General features: G+C 36.7%; 1 long non-coding RNA gene and 1 other non-coding gene across 2 annotated transcripts; both read left to right on the top strand.

Moving 5' to 3' along the window:
* The first annotated feature begins 2,576 nt into the window (after positions 1-2,576).
* On the top strand, positions 2,577-4,556 carry LOC141834144 (uncharacterized). The gene is made up of 4 exons (XR_012602256.1): positions 2,577-2,624; positions 2,712-2,931; positions 3,013-3,089; positions 3,248-4,556. It is a non-coding gene; the product is annotated as an uncharacterized LOC141834144 (long non-coding RNA).
* A 506-nt stretch (positions 4,557-5,062) lies between these two features.
* On the top strand, positions 5,063-5,180 carry LOC141834227 (U5 spliceosomal RNA). Its single transcript, XR_012602283.1, has one exon. It is a non-coding gene; the product is annotated as a U5 spliceosomal RNA (small nuclear RNA).
* The last annotated feature ends 7,314 nt before the right edge of the window (positions 5,181-12,494 follow it).

Raw genomic sequence — 12,494 nt, forward strand, 5'->3', positions numbered from 1 at the left:
GGAAAGATCAGGTCAATGACATTAGAACAGTTGAAGTAGTCAATGAAAGATTAGGTCAAAACGGTAGTAGAGCGGCAAATATAAGAATTTTTTTTCCTCTATTCATTAATGAGTCATTCTACTTTTCCGACGTCGTATGCTTTCGATTCACAATAGACTTATGACTCAAACATACTGATAAATAATTTTTTTGAGGTGTATTGACCTTCAATTTAATTTTTTTATCACTCATAAAATATGTAAAATGATTCTGTTAATTTTGATACTATATTCAGCTCTAATTGTATTATATCTTTTTAGGAAAAATGTAATAAAATGTCAACACTTAAAAAACTTGATTTTATACTATATGCTATTATTAATGTATATATTCTGTTAAAATATATTAAATTTGTGTTTATTATTTTAAATATTCTTAATAAGTAGTTTTAGTTTTGTGCTATTCCAATTTTTTTGAACTTTAGATTCATATATGAGCAAAATTTTTTAAAAATAAAAAATGTAATGAAGTTTGAACCATGTAAGTAGTTTTGTTCTTGTGTAAATCCATGTTATCCAACTAATATATAGCTTAACTTTAGATTCATATATGAGATTGTAGTTTTGTCCTTATGTAAATCCATGTTATCCAACTAATATGTAAGTTAACCTTAGATTCATATATGAGATTGTTTCAAAATAGAAAAGGTAGTGGAATCTGAATGTGCTTGTTTTTATTAAACCTATCATATTGTGCTGGCTACAGAATGGGATGATGAGAAGGAAGAAGCCAAAGAAGTGATGAGTTTATTTGTTTTTGAACTAGAATCATTTGATTGTTTTTGTGATGGATAAGTGTATTTGAATGTTGTTTTTTTGTTGAATGTAAGTCGAAGGTTGCTTTGTTGAATGCTATTTTTTTTTGTTGAATATTGTTTTGTTGAATGTCCTAGATGTTGAATGTTGTTGGATATATAATATATTATAAGATTTTGAATGAATTTTAAGGAGTATTCTGCAAAAAATTAGCAATGCAATTTTAATTTTCATTGTTAAAATTAATGACGGAATTTTAATTTTTTTTCATCGCTAATTTAGTGTTAGAAAAATTTATGATCAAATTTAACGACTGATTAATGATTAAGGATGGAAAATTTGATCTCAAATGACTGTTTCTGTGATTAATAATTGTTTTGCCTTGGTCAACGTCATGTCTGATGCAAACACAGTTGCACACACCCAAATAATTAGTTGTGTCATGCAATGTATAAGGGGCAAGTCCCTTTCTTGAGTTTAATGTTGACCTTGGTCCTTGGGGTCATTGGGCTTGCCGTGTAGTCGGCACTACCCTTGTGTAGAGGTTGCATGGGTCTCACCGTGCATCTTCATGTCTTAAAGCTTCTTCCATTCTTTTCACCTCATGAGATCCTACGCTTTCACGTAATCAAGTTGGTTTAGGCATTCACATTCGTGGACTTTGCTCGTTTAAGAATTTATGTCCTCATTCAATTGCAATTTGACTAGGATCAAACCATTGTCTCCACTACCATCCTCATTGGTCTGGGAATTTGTGATGTATGAAATTCTTTGGGTGTCAGGAAGATTAAGATCACACCATGGCTCGTTTTGCATAGCGAATGAAACCGAGAACCGGAAAACAACAATCTTCAGTTGTATCAAATGAGTCCGCTTGGATTTGGTGATTCTTCAGCCTTTTGCTACCCATGTTCAGCTTCGATCGATTTTGAGATTCCTTGCAATTGGTTTCTTGGAGGCACCAGCGAGAGAGAGAGGAAGACATTCTCGTCCAGGATAGTCTGCGGAGCTCTCTTCCTCAACCAACCAGTCTTATTGCTGTGCTTCCCATTGACTACACTCTGCTCAACAAGTTGCCCTTCTTTCACTCTCCCTCGCTTAGCCATGTAAAATGAGTTACTAAAGATTCTCGTCAACATCTATCGCCTCTCTCTCTCTCTCTCTCTCTCTCTCTCTGGTCATAGAACGACAATGGCAAGGGAAGAGAAGAGGCTTCACGGAGCCTCATTGTAAGATATTGAAAAATTTGGATATAGCTACGAAAAGATGCGTCTCGTGAAAACGAACCAAACAAAACTTATTTGGACTAAAACGGAGGTCGTTTGACCACTGAACCAAGCGAACCAAATATAGACCAAGCTGATTTAGTCGAGTCATGTGGTTAAAAGTTTAACCCCAAACCCTAACCCAATTGGAAGGTCGCTATTCATTCCTCTTTAAAAAATAAACTTCGAATTAAGGTGGAGCCGCGATTCCTCTCCGCAAGCACGCCGTCGTCGCCTCGTGAACGCCCGGATCGCACGCCGCCACTCGACGCTGGTGACTCCACCGGACGTTCGCCTCTCCTCCGATCGCGAGCCCTCCGCAGCCGCCGTCCGCTGCTCTCCTCCTCCCAGCCGCGAGCTGCTCTTTCTCTCCCGATCCTACGCCGACTTTACTGCTCTCCGCTCGATCCGCCGGCCAGCGCAGGGAGTTCCCATCGCCGATCAGTCGCCCCTCCACAGCACGCCGCCGAGCTTCCTCTCTTGGTCCCTAGCCGTGCCTTTCGCCGACTCCGTGGACGGCAGCCTTCTCCGTTGGCTGATCGACGGGCTGAAGGGGATTGATCGGTAAGTGAGGATTAATTAGGTTGTCTTGGATCTCTAGCGCGAATTGGAATAAATCTCAGATTTCCTCTGTTTTGTCGATTCTGTTAGAAGGAGTTGGAGCTTGGGATGACCGACGGCTTTATCTTGATCGGCTGCAAGCAAGAGGAAGGGGAAGAAAGGAGCTGTGTAATCGGTGAGACTCTCTTCCTTTGGCGTTTCCTCAGTGGTCCACCGGCGTTGGGAGTTTCCACGGCCACTACTGCTGCTCGGACTCCTGGTGTGGCAGATTTTGGAAGAAGTTGGATTGCTAGGATTCAACGCATCTAAGGTAAGGTCTATTATGGATGGTTACTGATAATTAGATTTGATTTGGTTGCTTGGAATTGGATTGACAGTTGGGACTGTTCAGATTGTGAACAGAAGAATCGGAGTCTGGACCCAATCTGAGCTAAGAATTTAAGGGCAACCAACTGATCCTGATTTGAGGTAAGTTACTAGTTATGGTAATTAGACTTTTTTGGAATTTGCTATAGCTAGGGTTAAGCCTAGATCTGAGTTTATTAGAGTCAAACTAACCTGAAGACGAGGTTAGAGATTTATGACATATATTGAGATATTAATAAAGGTGATCAACCTTTTTACAGGATCTGGATTAGTTGAGGGCAGCGGATTTCTCTGAGATTATACACAACTTAGCTAAGCAGGCGGGTACCTTGTCTCTGACTTATCTTTTAATAGATATGCAGTGTTTTAGACATGTATATATATAGTGTTGGCTACTAGTGATATGATGTTTTCAGTGTATATGGATTTTTGTTATACCTATGATTTGGTTACTTATCTGTTATGCATTTGACTGTATATTATTTGACACCTTCCATATGCTACCGGTTGATTACTATATTCCATTCATTGATGCACATGCTAGACCTATAACATTATTCCACTTTAGTACTAGTGTAGTGTATATTATGGATTGCATGTGGTTACCTGTACTAGGGTTAGACTTTATGTTATATTATGACTTGCTGGCCAGCATACTGTCCATTCGGTCACACACTAGCGATGACGTCAGAGTGCACAGAGGTTAACCCCTACCCATGCGATCTCACGTACCAGTGATGGATCTGACGGACACATTCATCTCCCACGCGACCTCACGTACCAGTGATGGATCTGACGGGCATATTCATCTCCCACGCGACCTCACATACCTGTGAGGGATCTGACGGGCACATTCATCTCCCACGCGACCTCACATACCTGTGAGGGATCTGACGGGCATAGTCATTTCCCACGCGACCTCACTTACTAGTGATGGATATGATGGGCACATTCAGTACCCATGCGACCTCACCTATCGGTGGTGGATCTGACGGGCATATTCAGTTCCCACGCGACCTCACCTATCGGTGATGGATCTGACGGACACTTATCAGTCCCACGCGACCTCACGTGGGTATGTAAGCATCGTATGGGTAACGGGAGTGACCAGAGTAGGGTTAGTGCACTGGTGCATGGATTAGAGATTTCCTTGGTGATATTGTTATATTTAGGAAGTGCATATGATTATTATGTATAGACAGGGATCGTATGGATTTTAGGTGAACCAGGTTACTTATGATTATACTGTTAGCATGTCCTGGTGAGTATATCTATTTTTAGTTCAGGAGTTCATTCTTGCTATATTTCTATTAGTATTACCCTTTACTGCCTGCTAGCTATTGATACATGTCTACTTGATACCCGCTGAGTTTGTTGAACTCACCCCGTTTACTTATACGTCTATTTCAGATTGATGCCGTCTGGAGAGCTGCACTGCTAGTCCCTGGAGATTTATCTAGTTGTTTAATTTCTTACTATTCGTATATTGGATTTATTCAGACTTCCGCTTTCATTTTCTTATTGAGTTTCACAGTGTCGATATTTTGGTACCTTGGTTTTATTGATGGTGGACATTCTTACGGATGACGATTTACTATTTATGCATCGTTGTTGCTTGTTCAGTTTATATAACGATAATAGTGATCGTGGTGTCATTTTGGTGTGCATGTGGGTGTATGTGACCTTGGTGGTCTTTTTATCTACTTTATCTGTTGGTACATATCCATAGCCTGTTATGGATCTATTATATCATGTATGTACTCAGGGAAAGTCCTTGTTACAGGGGAGATGCTGTCAAAATTTCTCAGAAAGCTGTCTCCCGGGGCGTAACACTCACGCTTGGGTAAGGAAGGAGGAGCATGCGAAGAGAGGGAAAGTGCGGCGTCTGAAGTTGAGGGGTGATTAATTTGGCTACGTTTAGTCCCACATTGCTAGTACTGAGTGTGCTTCCTACGGTCGTGGAGCCGATCGTGTGGGACCGCTAAGATGGCGGATTTCACCTTTTTTACAGAAGAGTGTGCTTCCTGCATAGAAAACTATAAATTGGTTCAGGGTTGGTTGAAAAAAAGGCATGTAGCTGTGTGATAGGCACAAAGCGAATTATTCTTTCGCCTTTTACTAAAGAATACCGTGTGCCTGTCATTAAAAACAACATACATTAATTTTTGAAAGGGCTCTTTTGTAAAAGGGGCCCTAACAAATTGTAGTTTAAAATTTTTCCTGTTATTTTAAATTAATTATTTTAGTAATAATAAGGGCTATAATATTTATATGGTTAATTTTATCTCATATTTTCGTTATTTTATAACGTGGGAAATTTATTTAAAAATACTTAAATTCAAAGTCACTTTTGTTATCAGTTCCCATCTATGAATTTATTTGCATGCCCTCCTGTTTCAACTTTCCAATACATTAAATTACAAAGTTACCTTTTTCTCTCTCCTTTTCTCCTCCTTTCTCTCCTAGACAAACCCCTCATTTCTCTCCTTCTCCCTTGCATTTCTCTTCTTCTCCCTTTCTCCCCTGCATTTCTCTTCTTCTCCCCTAGTGTTCATGAGCCATGGCGCGCCTGCATTTTTCTTCTTCCTGGCAAGTGGCGACACCATCCTCAAAATCATAATCATCCTCAAAATCATAATCAGTATTTTTTTTCTTTCTGACGACATCATCTTCAAAACCCTAACCACGATCTACCATTTCCTTCTCCGATCCGTTCATGACATAATTATCATCTCCTTGTGAAAACCCTAAACGACGACACCATTCCACATCGATGGGGAGACCGAAGTAAGAGCATACCCGTTGAAACCGATGTAAGCATTGAGATCCATCGACCGAGAGCATCACCACAGAAAATAGTATATTTCTTGAATTTTTTATAATTTTTCTATTTAGTCAAACGGTCCCTTAGTCAAATTTTATTTTGTTATGTTTTTTCATGATTAATGTGCGAAATAAGTTTCATTAGTATAATGTTAAGAGGTGGAGAGTTAAAGTATGCAAATTGAATCATTCATGTTTAATTAGGAATCGACCTTGATTTGAATCTATTAAATATAATTATGAAAGACTAGTTTTAAATATCTAATAATAAGACCATTTTTAAAAACAACCCCTCTCCCTTAACATAAACATATTTGAATTAAATTCTCATGTAGGTTTTGAAAGTTTAGATTTAGAAATATGATTTATTATGGATATGAATAGTTTGATATTGAAGTATGTCTTTTACTTCTTGTGGTGAATTAAGTTTATGCCAAGATCAAATGTAGCCTCATGATCATAAACCTGGTAAAGAAATGAAACCTCATCAAGAAGTTTTTGAATTTAGTTATGTTTGTATATTTGACTTCCTCACAAAAACATAATTTTTTTTGCTTTATACTTTCATGGAGTAGATACAAAAACTTTCATTCGACAAGCTCACGTTGATCTTGTATCACATTAGATACGATATAATCCCCTTGAGAGTAAGAGCAACAAGAATAAACTCTCTTAATAGATTCATATAACAACACTCTATCTAACATGGCTAAAATTTCTTATAGTTCATTTAATATTACTGTAGAATTCTCTCATAGTAGTTCTCTTTATAATCTCTCCTAATTGTTGAGGTAGAAATCTCTCATTGGAATCTTTCATAGTCTTCACTTGCTAGTTCTTCAATTAGGGTGGCCAATCCTTTAAGCACATCTTTGGTACCAAACATTTTGCTAATTAGGGATTACATGCTGAGATATTCTTATATGGGGAATGGACACAACTTACGGTTTATGGTTGAGTATTTTTCAATAAGTTTCTCGCTATTGTCATTTTTCATTTTTCATATAGAGTAGCTCTTTAGAATTGCATTATTTGTTCTTTGATAGAAATTTAAATATCAATGTGAATAGTCTGACATTGGAGTATAATTTACATCTTGTGGTGTGCATTTGATCTCTAATTACAATTTTAGATTTTATTTTTCCCATATATATATATATATATATATATATATATATATATATATATATATATATATAGGAAATTTCTCTGCTGCGCGCTCCTCATCCGCGACGCATCCGCGCCGCTGACATGGGACCTTCGTCCGCTGCCTACGTGACGCGATCGTCCGCTGCCTACGTGACGCGAAAATAAAAATCCCGCCTTTCCGAAAGCTTTTCCCAAAATCGCGCCCGAGTCCTCACTCCGCCCGATTCCTCAGATATGCCGCCGGCCGAATCGGGGCCTCCTTCGCCTTCCGCGCCGCGGGAAGACGCCGCCTCCTTCGGCCGATCAAAGGTGATCTGCCGCCGGCCGATCTGTGCCTCCTCCGCCTTCCGCGTTGCGGGAAGACGCCGCCTCCTTCACCCGATCAAAGGTGATCTGCCGCCGGTCGATCTGTGCCTTCGTCGCCTTCCGCGCCGCGGGAAGACGCGGCCTCCTTCGCCCGATCTGTGACGCTGCCCGACCTTCTCCCGATCCGTCACCGCCGGCCAACCTTCGCCCGATCCGTCGCCGCCGCCCGACCTTCGCCTGATCTGTGCCGCTGCCGGCTCCCTACATCCTTCGGCTTTGTGAAGACGCCGCCCCGCATCCTTTGGCTTCGTCAAGACGCCGCCCCTTATCCTTCAACTTTGTGAAGACGTGAGGGTACTGGTCCTGCATGTTTCAGTATCATTCCACCGTATAATTCTTTTAATAGTTTTATTAGTATTATTTTATACCGTTTGATTCTTTTGATATACATACAATGAATTTCGAAAGAATATGCAATTGGTCCTGTTATATAGGTATTTATACTAGTTAGAGTTGTTATTGTGCAAACCTTTGCCCGATTCCTAAGAAGGTATACCCTTTGTGCAAACCTTCAACTCTCCTTTTAAGTCATTTTGGAAAGTCTTTTTAGTAATCATCTTAATTGATAAGAGAAGATTTCTATACAAAGTTTGTCTATCTCTTGAAAGAGAGAATTTATAGTGGCATTTTAGTGATTCTTATGAGATAGGCTAATCCCTATTAGTCATACAAGTATGGTATCAATTGTGTGATCAACACTAATACCATGAATATGAATTTGAAAGGAAAATTTGTGGGATAATTTATTAACTTATTATTATCTTTCATGTTCATTTCCCAATATATTTTCACTGTTTTATTATCTTATCTTGTTTAGGTCTATTTGACTTAGAATAGTTTTATTAATATATGGTAATATGCAGAGTTTTAGTTCATCAGAATATATCATCCCCAACAATGGAAGCAAATGATGGTAATGATCATTTATATATCCCCCAAGTTACTGATGCTCGAAAGCCAAAAATTGGGATGAAAAAAATTGGGATGAAATTCACATCACTAGAGGAGACATTTTCAGGTTATAACCAATATGCGCGAGAAGCTGGATTTAGTGCAAGGATAAATAGTAGCAAGAAAAATAAGATGACCAATGAAGTTATTTGGAAAACATTTGTATGTTTTAAACAAGGACATACTGATGATAAGCGGAATAAACAGAGAAAAGATGATACAAGGGAAAGAGTACGTGGTAAAGTCAGAACTGGATGTAAGGTAATGATTTCACTTGTAAAAAATCAAACTGGATCTATTTGGGTTGTTGCTAATTTCGTGGAAAGTCATAATCATCCACTCTCAACCCCTTCAAAGGTGCATTTATTACGCTCACATCGTCATGTTTCAACAACAAAAAAAATATTGACTCAACAATTTTCAGAGGCTAATGTCCCAACTTGTCAACAAATGCGGTTATTGGAGATAGAGTATGGAGGGCCTGAGCTAGTAGGGTGCACAGAAAAAGATATTAGAAACTATGAGAGAGACCTAAGGGAAGAAGAAAAAGGTATTGATGCTGAAACCAGAAGATCCATGCGAAAAACATACTCGTTTGACGATTCTATCTACTAGAATCGAGGTTACCTTCGATGCGTGCCCTTCACAATCCCGACAGCAACTCTTTGCCTTCAAGGTCGTCAGATCTCAGCGGTATCCACACGAACACTGAGATGGAGAAGAACCAAACTGTGGTGCTAGCCACAGAATAGGGTTCGGCCAAGAGAAGAAGAAGAGAAGAAGAGGGAGAGCAAAGAGAATCCAACAACCCATTCATCAAAAGTCTCTCACCCTCTTTTATATCCCACCGTGAGATATAATGGATGAAGGATTTTCTTGACCTTTTAGTGATCCATAAAATTAATATAATATTAATTCTGAAATTAATATTTTATTAATTCCCATGCATCACATGCATGAAGATCTTTCTCCTCTTTTAATGAAGATCATGCATCTCATACATGATAATCTTTCTCTTCTTTTAAGGAAGATCATGCAGCTTTTTAATGATCATGCATCTCATGCATGATAAGATTTGATGAATTCGAATTTGGCTTGTATGACTTGAATCCAACTCGAGTCTCACACCATTTGAGTTGACTTGAGTCCAACTCAATCCGAATTGATACTAAGGGCTAATTTTAACATGCACGTGGCGGGTGGCGGGCTCACAGGTGCGAGCACCAGCTCGCCCATGGATAGAGAGTACCTGTGCTCTTGTGTTAACTTCATTAACACAGCAACACATATAAGGAAACATTAGCTTGCACCGGTTAGCGATGTGGGACTAAAAACCCTATCTTTTCCTTAACGTTATTTTGGACACAACTTTAGCCAATTAATTTCTCATTCACCCATAATCGGTTTTGAGCAAATTAATAGTTTAGATTTATCTACGCGAAACGTAGATTTCGATTTTGAAGTTATATCAGACTTCCAACGATCGATGGCACTTTAATTTTGTCTTGCAAAATCATATCCAACAGAATCAAAATCGCAGGAAGCCAGAGAGGAAGTTTAGGGTTCGGGCGAGAGGGAGCCGCGACGTCCGGAGAGGAAGTCTCGGCGGCAAGCAATCGCAGGAAGCCGGAGAGGAAGTTTAGGGTTCGGGCGAGAGGGAGCCGCGGCGTCCGGAGAGGAAGTTTCAGCGGCGAAGTCTCTGCACGGACTGGGTGGAAGGCTCGGCGGCAAGCAATCGCAGGAAGTAGGGTTCAGGCGAGAGGGAGCCGCGACGTGAAGTTTAGGGTTGGGAAAAGAGTTGAAAGACGTCGTGAAGTTTAGGATTCGGATGAGAGGGAGCCGCGGTTCAACGGGTCGGTAGGGTTAGAAATAACGACGGTTACTGTAAACCGCCGGAAAAATAGAATATAGTGGCGGTTAAATTTTAAACCACCGTGAATTAAATTTTAAACTACCGCGAATCACTAAACGCCGCAATTCAAATTTAAACCACCGCAAAAAATTTATTTTTGTGACGGTTAATTTAAACCGCCGAGAAAAAAGACAATAGCAGCGGTTTTTAAAACTGTCGCTAGATAACCGTCGCTAAATCGTGATTTTTTAGTAGTGGTTAAATGACTCTTTGGTAGTATATATTGAAAAAAAATATATTTAGTAAATTATCAAATGATTGTATCATGAATTATTATTAAAAAAATGAAAGATCATAAAGGTCAATTGTAGGTCACACATTTAAATTGATAATAATGTTTTAACTTTTTTTGGCTCATCTTTTAGTTTATATAAATTATACTTTTGTGATTTTATATGAATTATGCCCCCTCCTAAATAAAATTTTTAGGCCCGCCCTTGCATGACTTGGCCTTTTGTCTGACATAACTCACAAATGACATGGCAAGGCAAGATGCAGTGAAGTTTATCTCCACCTATTAGTGTCATCGTGATGGCTCCGAACATCTCACATTGCATCCATCAATTTGCTAGTCAAAGCTAATCATCCATTGAGGCTAGTCTATCACCCCCTATTTGCATCATTGTGATAACTTCAGACATCTCGTAAACATCCATTCAATCACTAGTTAGTGTTAATCGTGGTGCTAGATTTGAAAATCCAATACCATATTTAAATCCAGCAACAATGTGGTGTTGATTTTCACTTGTGTTAAAATATTAATGTAATATAAATTTTAGATTTTTAAAATTATCAATAATTTTTTAATAAAAATCTTTAATAAAATAATTAAAAAATATAATTAGATATTTAAAACTAATTTTTTATTAATCTTCTTTTTGTATCCTTAAATTTTTTATTAAAATTTTAAAATTAAAAATTAAAATGAATAAATTTAGAAGATTATCTTGAATTTAATAATTAAGTTTTTTTAAAAAAATAATTCGAGTCATTAATATCTTTTATACGAAAGTATTGATAATATAATTAAGTTTTTATTTTTTTATTTAGGTTGGTTTAGGGTTTAGGGTTTAGGAGAATATTTGTATGTATCCAAACTACAAAATTAATTTTTTTTTATAAATTATGGCTGAAATACTTTGAAAAAGGTAATGGATGAGTTTTTGGTAGGAGAAATATAATGGAAAATAAGTGCGTTTTTTTTTGAAAATTTTAAAAATATAACGTGTCTTTTGAAAATTTGACAAATTTAAAGTGTCCTTTGATCATTGTAAAAAAAAAAGTCTATGGAAAAAAAATTAAGAAGAGAAAGTCGAAGGATGAAAAAAAAAAATACAACTACAGTCTTGCGATCTCATAGGATTGAATATTCTTCTGCTATGAGATCGCAAGGGTTCGAATCCTTCTCATAGATGGTCGTGGTAAGGTGGCGGATTTCATCTTTTGCAGAAAAATATTCGATTAAAATCAAATTCAAGATGACGTAGGATTCAAATTGAATTGAAATGAATTAATCAAAAATAAAAGAAATCAATATTTTTAACCAATTGAACTGATTTATTTTTTAAATAAAAATTAAATAAATGAAACTGATATTTTATCGATTAATATAATTTTTGACCTAATTAATCAAATTAACTGAATTTTTTAAATATTATAAAAATTTTATTACTTACTTAAAATTTATAAATTATTTTCTAATTTGATTAATTCGATTTATTCAGTTTATTTGAATAAGAAATTTTAAAATTAAAATCGAATCAAATTAATTAATTTTTAAAAAAATAATTAAAATTTTAAAATAATCAAATCAAAATGTTTAATTCAATCGATTCAATTAATTTATTTAATTTAATGGTTGTGCACTGCCACGTGAAACTTGATGGCTAGTTTGGGAGAAATTATTTAACCTAATTTGATAAACGAAAAAATATCAAAAAAAAATCCAAAAATCCACCTGCCATTAGTTAACCATAAGAAAAGAAAATAATTCACCCTTTTTGCAAAATAAATAGAAAAAAGTTTTACATCGTGAAAATCTTTTGACAATATTTATATAGTAAATGAAAATAATATAAGGTAAAAAAATTGTCTTTTCATAAAAGGTTAAAAATAAAAGTAAAAATAATTCTTAAAAGTTCCTTTTAATTATTTAAATTTCAACCTAATCAAATGAAAATAATATAAAGGAAAAAATTGGTTAAAGATAAAAGAAAAAATAGTTCTTGAAAGTTTCTTTTAATTATTTAAATTTAAATTTGTCCAGATAAAAATAATCTTTGTTTGTCAAAAATTAAAAATAAAAG

This window comes from Curcuma longa, chromosome 8 (assembly GCF_044706935.1).
Source record: "Curcuma longa cultivar G26 ecotype Majalengka, Jawa Barat chromosome 8, ITB_CL_G26_1.1, whole genome shotgun sequence".
NCBI classification, from domain to species: Eukaryota; Viridiplantae; Streptophyta; class Magnoliopsida; order Zingiberales; family Zingiberaceae; genus Curcuma; species Curcuma longa.